Source organism: Microcaecilia unicolor, chromosome 4, assembly GCF_901765095.1.
Source record: "Microcaecilia unicolor chromosome 4, aMicUni1.1, whole genome shotgun sequence".
In the NCBI taxonomy this organism is placed as follows: domain Eukaryota; kingdom Metazoa; phylum Chordata; class Amphibia; order Gymnophiona; family Siphonopidae; genus Microcaecilia; species Microcaecilia unicolor.
The window spans coordinates 315,176,948-315,189,754 of record NC_044034.1 but is presented as its reverse complement, the minus strand read 5'-3'; the positions used below and the strand labels follow the sequence as shown (position 1 = coordinate 315,189,754).

Here is a 12,807-nt window from a genome sequence, read left to right as displayed (position 1 = left end):
TGGGTGCTGGGACATCCCTCTTCCTTGAATAAATGGTATACATCTTATGAACAGATATCTTATGTGAACTGGGACCTCTGAAAATAGTTACATGGAATGTGGGAGGGATCTCGTCCCCAATTAAACGTTCAAAAATTTTGCAGCATCTGCAAAGACATAAAGTAGATATAGCCCTTCTCCAAGAAACCCATCTATCGGCTGGGAACATGCTAAATTGCGAACTTGGTGGGTGGGGGATTGTGTATCCGCAGCTGCACAGGGAAAGAAAGGGGGGGTTGCCATCCTGTTTCGAAAAGGAATAGTGGATAAAAGTGGAGGTGAACTTCACTGATCCAGGTGGTAGATTTATACTTTGTGAGGCTCATATACAGCTGTTTGGCAACGTATATGCTCCGAACCAATATGACCGGAAGTTCTATAAGATGATCACCTCACGACTGTTAACGAGCAAATCTTTGCCCATAATAGTAGGGGGGGACTTTAATATGGTGATGGACCCCTTGATCGATAGTACCGGGACTAGGAGGAATGAGCTTAGACAGGAGTCTCGGGGGCTGCCTAATCTTTGCCGACAGGTGGGGCTAGTGGACGTGTGGAGGATTTTCAATCCGCAGGGGAGAAACTATATACACCTCTCACGGGCACACGGCACACAGGCACGAATTGATTATTTGTTGATTTCAGAACAGATGTTCAATTCAGTGACGACATCAGTAATAGGAGCAGATGTGATATCTGATCATGCCTGGGTGGAAATGAGCTGGGCGCCTAAGGAGGAGAGGGGAGTGGAACGGAGATGGGTGTTTCCCGCGGAGCTATATCGGGATCAGGGTTTTAGGGCCTCCATACATCAGAGTTGGCGGGATTATAAAGTACACAACGCAATACAAGTTGAAGACCCGGTCCTGTACTGGGAGGCGGCCAAGGCAGTATTTCGAGAAGAAATCATCAGCTATATGGCTCACAAACGTAAGGCTAGGAATAGAGAGATACTGAGGTTGAGTCAGTTAGTATGCAGAGCTCGGAGAAGATATGGACAACAGGCCTCCATTGAGAATAGACAGCATTTAATACTCTTGCAGACGAAATTAAATGAAATACTTCATTATAAAGCAGTTAAATCGCAAATCTATTATACATATCAATTATATAAGTATAGGAACAAATGTGGTCGATTGGCGTGTCTGATTGCAACCAAACAAGGTAAAACTAGGATCTTGACTATGAAGAAGAGGCAGGGAGAACGAGTCCATACGGACAAGGAAATTGGTGAGAATTTTTATCAATATTACAAAAGATTATATGAGGCCCCGCCTGATGATGGTCTGTCGGGAGACTCCTACTTAGATCAGATAGGATTACCAACACTGTCCCCTCAAGAGGTGCAGCGACTTAATACTCTTATTACACCAGATGAGGTGTTTCTGGCGATTAACCAAAGCGCACTGCTTAAGGCGCCGGGAGTAGATGGCTACCGAGCGGAATTTTATAAGATCATGGGAGAAGAGATAACTGAGCCCCTAGCTGCAATGTTTAACACCTTAATAGAGCAGGAAAGGATGCCTCCGGATTTAAATACAGCTTGTATCATAGTACTCCCCAAGAAAGGGAAGGATCTGGAACTAGTTGAATCATATTAGGCCTATTTCGCTTCTAAAGTATGAAGTGAAATTGATGGCTAAGATCTTAGCAAACAGATTAGCGAAAATCCTGCCGAATCTTATACACGACTCTCAAGTGGGTTTTGTAAGGGGACGGAAAATTACTAAGAATGTTCGCAAGGTCTTGACCTCATTAGAAGCCAGAAGTCGAGGGAATAAAAATTCTTTGTTAATAAGCTTTGACGCTGAAAAAGGTTTTGATAAAGTAAAATGGAATTTCCTATATGCTGTTCTTCAGAAATATGGCTTCACGGATAGATTTTTATCAGGGATCAAAGCATTGTACTCAAAGCCAAAGGCCAGAATATCAGTAAATGGGATTGTGACAAAAGATTTTGAAATAGGCCGGGGAACCCGCCAAGGTTGTCCTCTGTCACCTTTATTATTTGTGCTAACACTGGATCCCTTGTTGAGAGAAATTGAGGAACAGAAAGCGGTAGCGGGGGTAGCGATAGAGAAAGAGGTCTTTAAAGTAGCGGCTTTCGCAGATGATATTTTGGTCCATTTAACAGACCCGCAGGAATCCTTGAACGCTCTATTAGAGATCTTCTCCGAATACGGAGACTATGCGGGCCTCAGTTTGAATTTAGAGAAATCGGAGGCCTTGGCCTCTTCAGAGGAAGTGTGGAGACGGTGGAGAGGCGAGTTCCCCCTGAGGAAAGTACAAACCTCTTTTAAATATCTAGGAATCTTGATGCCTATGAATCCTTCACGGTTGTATGACCTTAATATTACCTGGCTGTTAGAGGAGACCCAGAAGGTGCTACAAGGATGGCTGGACTTGCCGTTGTCAGTGTTAGGGAGAGTAAACTTGATTAAAATGGTGTTGTTCCCCAAGTGGCTCTATGTGATGCAGACCATCCCAGTTTGGCTCCGACGGAAAGACTTGCAGAGTTTTTACAAGCTAGCATCAAAGTTTTGTTGGAGAGGCAAGAAGCCACGGGTTCGTTTCTCACGGTTAGTAGGCAGCTGGAGCCGAGGAGGAATGGGCATGCCAAATCTAGAGCTATACAATCAAGCATGCCAGTTGCGTTATCTAGGAGATTGGTGTTTAGATACACAACGACACACCCCCCATAACGTTGGAGGCAGCACTTTGGGAACCTTATCAGCTTTTTTCGCTTTTACACCACAAAACACGTGATTTACCGGAAGGACTAAGTAAAAGTGTGCTGTTGCGATCGCTCCGAGAGGTGTGGAGAGTGCTTATACGGCAACTAGGGGCGGACACAACAACAACAGATTTGTTAACCATATGTGGGAATTGTGCATTTTTGCCAGGATTGTCGAGCCGATACTTTGTTGAATGGGCTAGGCGGGGGATTTCCAGTTTGGCACACCTGGTGGGTGGAGATGGGCAGCACCTTACAGACGAGGAATTATTGGGAAAGGTAGGCGACTCCTGGGGGAATAGATTTGCTATACGGCAAGTGCGACACTATATCACTTCTTTGCCGGGAGATCCTCTGAGAACTCGGTTGGGGGAAAAGGTACGAGATTTTTTTCACTCTTTTGGTGAGGGCGAACTCACAATATCCTTGCTTCATAAAACAGTATCAGGATGGCGACCCCCCAGGGATTACAGACAGCTGAGGAGTGCTTGGGAAAAGGAATTGGGAGTTGTAGTAACATCATGGGACATCACCAAATCGATAGCACGAATACCCCTGTTAGTATCAGATGCTCGTTTGAGAGAATGTGCCTATCGCAGTATTCATAGGGGATACGTAACTACAGCTGAACTAGCACATATGGGAGGGAATCGCAGCCCAGATTGTCTCAAATGTGGAAGACACCCTGGCACAATGCTGCATATGTTTTTGGAGCTGCCCAATTTTGAAAAGGTTTTGGACACAAGTCCGACTTTTTTGGGAGGAGCGGTTGGGGCTACGGATCCTGGGGACAGCTGAACAATTGATTTTAGACATTCCGGGGTCCTTTAGAGGGCAGAATCGATTTGAAACATTAATGCTCTGTAAGATGAGCTTATTGGCCAGGAAATGTATCTTACAGTACTGGACAGTCAAGGATCCTCCGGCATACTGGCACTGGAGAAACCAGTTACATCAGCTGGTTTCTTGGGAGGCTGGAGAATCCAGGTTCTCACAGAAAAAGAGAGTCACATTTTTGGCTGTCTGGGGCCCTTATCTGCAAAGTCTAAGCCATAGAGGTCGTAGTTTACTTTTAAATGCAGGGTGAACTCCATGGGCTGTTACTGAATGGTTTCCAGGTCTGGGGTAAAGGGGGGGGGGGGGTGGTAAGGAAGGGTACGGGAGAGGGCGGGGGGAGGATAGGTACATTTTGATGGGGTAATAAATGTTGGAATAAAATTCACAAATGCTGCGTGTTAGTTAGCAATTGTTGTATAGTTAGATCGAGGTTGGATGGACGTTATATGCAGAGCCTGTATGACAATGTTTATGTTGCTGCAATGTCAATAAAAACCGTTTAAACATAAAAACAGCATTAGTGCTAAAACAGGAACACCATGATTAAAAGGAAGTGCTTTACACACCAGACAAGAAATCATAAACCTTTACATACTATTGTAGAACTAAGCTCACCTTAACAGTCAAATGGTCTAAACCACAGTGCCTAAGTAATGGCTGTGCTGATAACAGTGTGATAGTAGCACAGGCTATAAAAGAGAAATTAACAAGAGATGAATATAGTAATATGGCACAGAAGTAACCTTGCATTAATTCCATAATGTTCATCAGCCATGTAGGAGATGGCCAGTTAAAAAGAAAGTATATGAAGAGTGTAAAAGTACTCTCTGTTATTGATTAAGCATCCATTAAAAACCACAGTAAAAAGCGCATCTAACTTCAAGTGAGAGACACATTTAAAACCAAAAAGAAAAGCTATATAAGCAACGCCTTTGAAAACGCTGTGATAAAGTGTCTTATAGCTGTTTATTCTGATGTGTATTTGTCTTTGTTACACTATATCTGCATTTGACCCCTGAGACAGGCGGGCTTTGCTGCTGAAACATGGCCTGTGTCGGGTCCCTTTGGGTGCTTAATAAAGTATCTTTTTTGACCACATTTCACTTTGGAAGTTATTGGTTTTTCCTCTACTTGTTTGGTTTCTTCCAGTCCTCTGAAACCACCCCTGACTCCAGATAGATGTAAAAATGTTATCAGAAATTAGGGAGGCTAACAAACTGGGGAGCACAATAATAATGGGTGATTTCAATTACATTTACCAAGTCAATATCAGAGTAACAGGACATGCAAGGGAGGTAAAATTCCTTGATGAAATCAGACTGCTTTATGGAGCAACAAGAGGAATAACAATTCTAGACCTAGTCTTTAGTAGAACGCATGATCTGGTGCAGGAGGCAATGGTGCTGGGGCCCCTTGACAACAGTGATCATAACATGATCAGATTTGATATAAGCTCTGGAGAAGTACACACCGGAAATCTAATATGTTAGCATTTAACTTTCAAAAAGGAGACTATGATAAATGAGAAGAACGGTCAAAAAAATAACTTAGTGGAGCCAGCTGCAAAGGTCAAAAATTTACTTCAGGCGTGGATGCTGTTCAAAAATACCATCCTGGAAGCCCAGGCCAAATATATTCCATGTATTAAAAAAGGTAGAAGGAAGGACAAACGACAGCTGACATGGTTAAAAAGTGAGGTGAAGGAAGCTATTACAGCAAAGAGAGACTTACAAAAGAAGATTGCTTTGGAGGCAAAAAAACAGTAAAAATTGTTTTAGGTATATTAGAAGCAAGAAGCAGGCAAAAGAATAAGTTAGGCCGCTAGAAGACATAGGGGTAAAAGGGGCACTCGGGGAAGACAAAGCCATAGCGGAGAGATTAAATGAATTCTTTGCTTCAGTGTTTGTTGTGGGAAAAGTGTCTATACATGTCTAACTTCCTTCCCAAAAGCTATGTTTAACCACAGAGGTCAACGTTAAAGAAAGAAACTGCTCTATGGAAATTAAAATCTTTTATTCAGGCATCAACGTTAAAGAAAGAAACTGCTCTATGGAAATTAAAATCTTTTATTCAAGCATCAATTAGGGAAACATCACAGTATCAGTTATTGAGACAGGAACAGAAGTTTTTCAGTGAAACAGAAAGCATGGCTAAATCAACAGAAATCATACTTTCTTCTTAGCTACTTTTAAAGAAAACATTAACCATTAGCAAATTCAATCCTAGCCAAAGTAAAGAGATCATTAGTATCTCCAGCATATAGTTTGCTCAGCTATCTGTCCGCTTAGCTTCCTGTTTACTCTGAGATAAATGACAAAGTGCAAGCCCAATACATAGGAATGAGAGCTTTTGTGCCTTATCTCCTATACTTCCCACTCAGCAAGATCTCCACCCCCATACATATACACCTTAAAAAAAAAAAAAAAGTAATCTTGATTATGGACCTCAATGACAAGCTCTACCCTTGTTCTGTACGTGTCCTAAGGCCTGCAATAATGATATGGTGATATCCAGTCCAAGAAATTTAGGGAAATTCCAGGGAGAAAGTTTATTCTGATATCATCTTAGTCTACCATTGGTTATTTCCAATGGGTGTACTCTACAACCTCTCTTTTCAAAACCTTCCTTTGGTCCATGTCATTACTTTCATTAGCTTATCTGGGTTGACATGATCTTTCTTAAAGGAGACTGTCAAACTGACCTGACATCTTTGAGCATATCTGCTCAAGTGTAAATACTGGCCTCAGTTCTTCATGAACAGGTGAGCTCTTTTAGGTCCAAAATAATATCCAAAGGTGAACCACTGAAAAAAAAAAACTAGCTAAGCCCTGTATCCTCTGGGCTGTTACCATGTATTTCTCTGAGTAAAATGGCTTCCCTGTCTTCCATCCCCAAATCCTATCATGGCCCAAATTCCCCTGTTATTCCATGAAATCTTTAATAAATTTAGTCCTAACATCTTTACCAAGGAAGATGTGGGAGAGATACCGATGCCAGAAATGGTATTCAATTCTGACGAGTCGGAGAAACTGAATCAAATCTCTGAAAACCTGGAAGATGTAATGGGACAATTTGAAGAGTAGCAAATCACCAGGACCAGATAGTATACATCCCAGAGTACTTTGTATCGCTCCATGTTGTGACCTCACCTTGAATACTGTGTGCAGTTCTGGTCACCGCATCTCAAAAAAGATAGTGAAATTAGAAAGGTACACTGAGAGGCAACAAAAATGATAAAGGGGATGGGACGACTTCCCTATGAGGAAATGCTAAAGTGCGTAAGGCTCTTCAGCTTGGAGAAAAGATGGCTGAGGGGAGATACGATACAGGTCTATAAAATAATGAGTGGAATGGAATAGGTAGTTGTGAATTATTCTTTATTCTTTCCAGAAATACTATGACTAGGGGGCACGCAGTGAAGCTGCTAAACAGTAAATTTGAAACATCGGAGAAAATATTTATTCGTTTATTCGTTGAACATGTAATTAAACTCTGGAATTTGTTGCCAGAGAATGTGATAAAAGCAGTTCGCTTAGCAAGGTTTAAAAAAGGTTTGGATAACTTTCTAAAAGAAAAGTCCATAAGCCATTCTTAAGATCGACTTGGAGAAAATCCACTGCCTATTTCTAGGCTAAGCAGCATGTCGCGCGCATTCGACATGGTAAACCAGAACAAACTACTAAGACTACTTAGCCACTTTGGGATTGAAGGAAATGTACTTAATTGGATTAAAGGTTTTCTAACCACCAGAACTTATCAAGTAAAATCAAACAAACATACCACCACCGTGGAAAGCAGTATGCAGAGTACCTCAAGGATCACCATTATCACCAATACTCTTCAACATAATGATGATTCCACTGGCACAGTCCCTATCCAGTCAAGGCCTCAACCCATTCATTTACGCAGATGTTACCGTCTACATCCCCTTCAGATGTGACTTGACAGAAATAACCAATAAACATCATGGACCCCTGGGCAAACTCATTCCAACTGAAACTGAACACTGAAAAAACACATTACTTCATCCTCTCTTCTCAGCATAACAAGTACAAACCCACAACTATAAATACCCCAGGTCCTTTTATGTTCTATAGCTTAGCCCTTGAAAGGGTAATGTTCAAGGTTATATGGCACCAATGGTTGTCATGCTCCTATTGCTCTGGTAGGGTTTTGATGACTAGTATTTGATTGTATGCCCAATGGCTGATCCATGATTTAACCCTCTTATAAGGAGGGTTCATCAACAGCCTATTCTCAATTCTCTAAATAGCAGCTGTAGCCAATTATGGAACCTGAGCAAAAAAATGTCTGTTAGCCAGATTTGTTTTCGTCTACCTATCCAGTTGTCCTGAAGTGGGATTTCCTGTGGGCCTATTTGTTTGGCTTAATTATCTATTATAAAACGTTTTATACCATTTTAATGAAAAAAAAAAGTTGTCAATGAAAATGGTTTACAAATCAAATAATTTTTAACTGAAACAAAAATAAAACTAGAATAAAAAAAAAATCTAACAAAAATAACCTAGTATAACAATTGGCAATTATAAGCCTGAGCAAATAAGATCATTCAAGCCCTTCCTAAGTGAAAGCAAAGGCTGTTGCATCCTGTTTTGGTATGTCCTCTCTTGGAGGCAATTCACCTGAAAGAATTTGGCTTTGAAGATGTTTTTCTAGGTAGTTATCTGCTCTTGAGTTGCAGTTCCCTCATGTAGGGACCCGATTTCCTTCCTTTTCACTGAATCCCATTTTTTTTTCCTCTGAATAGTTTGCATCTTTTGGCCTAGGGTCAGTTCGCTGCTCTTGGTCAAGCAGTTGGTCTCTCAGCCATTGCTCATGGAAGGCACCCTAAGGCTCCTTGCTATTTGGTTGAACATGCTTGTTTCTCATTCTGCTTGATGGAGCAGTGTCTAAGTCTGTAATGTCTCAAGATGCCCTTGGTAAAAGAGCATTGTCAGAATTTAGGGGAACACTCCAGGGCACCACTATAAACCACCTGATGTTGATACCAGGCAAATAATAGAAGATATTCTAAAACAAAAACACAAAATCAGACCGTATAAATCCTTCATCTTCACTCCTAGTTTTTGAGGGCTGTTAGTGGGTCAGATTTTCGGCATATGCCTAATGAATTTGCTTGAGAGCGATTTCATACCTGTACCTGTGGGACCTGACACATCGCCTTTCTGTGGTTATAGGAAAGTGGGTATTAGTCGTGTAAATTTGTTAGGGATATCCTGAACATAAGTTGTTGGTGGTCCACAAAGTGTGGGACTGAAGACCAAGGGTACAGCTAGAAATGGCAAAATGGAAATGAGTCAGTATGGATGTAGCAATGGCAAATCTTGTTTTCCCTATTGATTGGAAACTGTAGACAAATATGGATAAAGGTAAGATGTAGTGTATTTGGCAATTGATAGAGTCTCTCACGAGAAATTTCTTTTGAAATTAAAAAGGAAATGGGATAGGAGACAGTGCCCTATTGTGGATTGATAATTGGGTGAAAGACAGCAAACAGAGTAGGGCTAAATCACAAATCTTCAGTGTAATGCCTGTGAGCCAATGATGGCCCTGTAGACATCTTGTGCAGCACCCATTGAGACCCCCCCCCCACCCTCACACACACACCCACCCTGCACACTGCTCTTATTTCTCGCACTCCCAACCCCTCACCTGTTTCTAAAGGTAGAAGCAATATCCAATTGCTTCTGCTTCTAGTGCTGCCATTTTTCAACATGACGGTGCCTGACCCCTAGAGGTTCATTCCAGCATACTTCTAGGGATCAGGCATCGCCATGTTGAAAGGTGGTGTCTCTGGAGGCAGCAGCGATTGGGCATCACGCCTATCTTTTAGAAGTGGGTCAAGTAGGGGTTGGGGAGCTGGGGAAGAAGAAGAAATGCTTGACCTGTTTGGGAGGGGGAAGGGGGAAAGAGATGCTAGACCTGCTATGGGGTGGGGAGGAGAGAGAGAGAGATTGGTGGCATAAGCCTAGTTAATGGGGCCATTTGAGAGAGAGAGAGAGAGAGATTAATGGGGATGGATGTCATTTGACGCACATTGGTTGGTGTCATGTCCCTGTGTGGGAATCCATGACTTAGCCACAGGTTTGGCACACCTACGATGTGGCTGGTGGGGATCCCCAAACCTTGCCAACTGAAGTTCTTTGGCATCTGTCCCTGCCCTCCCTTGTACGCGATCAGGCATCTCTTAAACTACCCCCCCCCCCCCCCCCCCCCCCGTAACTTTTAAATGCTTCAATTCCTTGCCGGCAGCAACTCATACATGCTGCCCTGCTGGCTGAAGAGCCTTCTGATGCAACTTTGTTTCTGCATAGGCAGGATCACGTCATTGGGCCAGTGCAGCAGCATGTATGAGTTGCTGCTGGCAAAAAATCTGATGTATTTAAAAGGTACATGGGGGAGGGGGGAGGGTATTAATAAGACACTGGATTGCCTGCTGGGGGGGGGGGGGGGTAGAGAGAGGCTCTGGTGCTTACCCACTTTGGGTTCAGGCCCGTCCAGAATTGGGTGTCTAACTGTGCTACTGGTGGGAACAGGACCAGTGGAACATGGTAAGCCAGGTAAACATGGTAAAAGGACACCAACATTTTAGGGGTGGGGGTTACCATGCTTACCTGGCTTACTGCAGTGCCAGTCCATGCCCCAGCGCTGTGTGTCCTGCCCCTTCTGACAGGAAATCATCAGAGGAGAGGCCTTACATCAGCACTGCGGTGGAGAACCTGGTGGGGGGGGGGGGGGGGCGAGGGGTGCTGGCAACCTGAGCTCTATCCTTGCATGAGAAGATATTTGTTGCCTCTCCTTCAGCCCTTTTAAACACGGTGCAACTCTGAATTAAAAATTAGCAAAGACCACTGGACTAAATGGTTGGTTTTCCAAAGGGGAAAAAGGTCACTAGTGGAGTGCCTGAAGGATCTGTACTGGGATGTGTGCTGTTCCACATATTCATAAATGATCTGGGAAAAGGGACAATTCATGAACTAACCAAAGTTCCATGAGAGACAAAATTATTCAAAGTTGTTTGAAACACCAGAAGAGTGTGAGGAATTGCAGAAGGATCTTTTGAAATTAGGAGACTAATCATTTTAAATAGCAAGTGCAAAGTGATGCACATGGGGACAAAATATCCCAACTACAGGTACATAATTCTGAGTTCTGAGTCAGAAATCCTTACCCAAGGAAAAAGAAAACAAACAAAAAAACTTGGCATCATTATGGATAATATATTGAACTTTTCTCCCAGGTTCTTGTGGCTGCCAAAAAAAACAGATAGAATGTTAAGGGTTATGCAAAAGAAAGAATGAAAATAATACAGAGAATGTTATGCCATTGTTTGACCACACCTCTTGATTATTAAAAAAAGGCAACCAGAGCCTCACTCTTCAAAAAGGGCTAGAAAAGGTGAAGATGATTAAAAAAAAAATGGAATGGAACGTCTCTTATGAAGAATGGTAAACAAATTAAAGCTCTTTAGTTTTGGAAAAAGATGACTAAGGGGGTTATGATAAGTTTATATATTCATGAGTGAGTGTGGTGGAATTGTTAAATAGGGAATAGTTATTTAACCTTTCAGATAACACCAAAGGGGCCCTTTTATTAAAGTGTGGTAAGTTTTGGTTTTTTTTTTTTTTTTAATACTTAGGCACAGTAAGTGCAAAGCCTGCATGGTAAATTCAGGAAGTGTGCCCAACATTTGCCCTTCATTTAATGAACAGGACTGAGGGCCAGATGCACTAAACTTAACGAGCAAGTAGTAAACCGTGGCATGCACTAAATGCTTCTCCGAGCCATTTTCCGATCACGGAATGCAAGGAGCAAACTAGTATAATGTGTAGAAATCATATTGTAATGAGATGCACTACGGTTTACCGATTGCCTAACTGTGAAAAATCTAACGGGAGGTTTGTACCTCTCGTTGGGGCTGCGCAGCCTCTAAAAACTTCTATAAATGTAACCAAAAAAACAAAAATCAGGGAAAAAAATGTCCACGTGCTCGTCAGGGGCGCCTAGCATGGATGTCCTTCACTGAAACTAAAAAAAAAAAAGGACGGCCCTGACGAGCAGTTGGACGTTTTTCCCCAGATTTTTTTGTGATGGGTGTTCTTCTGCGAGGACGCCCAAATAAAAAAACTATTTATTTGCTGCATTTGTACCCCACATTTTCCCACCTATTTGCAGGCTCAATGTGGCTTACACTATGTTGCAAAAGGTATAATCATAAACAGAGTAAGAGGTATGGTCTAATTTAACATATTACTGTGTAAGAAATTAGATAGGTCAGTAGAATTATTTACATAACACAAAGATTATGCCCCCCTCCAGGTCTCTCTCAGCCCATCACAGTGCGTTTAGCTGGCACCGGTGAGAGCTAAATGCACTGTGGTTGGCGGAGAGAGACCTGGAGGGGGGCATAATCGAAAGGGACGTCCAAATAGTTTTTTTTATTTGGACGTCGTCGCAGAACACCCATCACAAAAAAAATCTGGGGAAAAATGTCCAATTGCTCGTCAGGGCCGTCCTATTTTTTTTTAATGTTTCAGTGAAAGGATGTCCATGTTAGGCGTCTTTGCACGTCCCGATGCCGGCGGTGATAATTTGCAACTCTCCCCCGGGGAGGAGGGTCTGCACGGTCAGCCGCAATCCACCCCCTTCCGAGAGTGGGGCGGCAGGGATCACCGGCTGTACCGGCGGCTGGAGCATGCGCTACAGCCCGCGGCTCTAACAAGTGCTCGTCAGGGATGTCCTGTTTGGACATCTTTGGCATGCTCATAGCAGCCAGCATAACTCTTGGCTGCTCTGCGCATGCTCGACTGGCCAACTGTTTTCCGAGGAAATAGAGAATGCAAGTGAGCTACAACGAGCAGCTCATTTGCATTCCATTTCCTTGATGCATGGCCATTCCCTACTGATTCGCTATGGAATCGGTAAGGGAATGGCTCTTCCGAGGACTTTAGTGCATCTAGCCCTAAGTGCCCAGGTATGAAACATGGACCCTAGTGCCCAAAGTTCACAAAAAGGGTAAGAGCTATTGCAGTGATTAGCTCTGGCACTTCCCCCAGATCTGACCTCCCTCTGATCTCTACTGCTAGGGGTCAGGAAGGCTGTTGTGAAACCCAGAGTCATATGGGACAGGAGCAGGGTGGGGAGGACCAATCCTGCCTTGTGCTTTTAGACTACCA

At 42.9% G+C, this 12,807-nt stretch overlaps 1 protein-coding gene across 4 annotated transcripts in view; it reads left to right on the top strand.

Moving 5' to 3' along the window:
• SLC23A2 (solute carrier family 23 member 2) overlaps positions 1-12,807 on the top strand; it is a 326,193-nt gene that overhangs the window by 259,402 nt on the left and 53,984 nt on the right. The gene's annotated exons all lie outside the window — the stretch shown is intronic.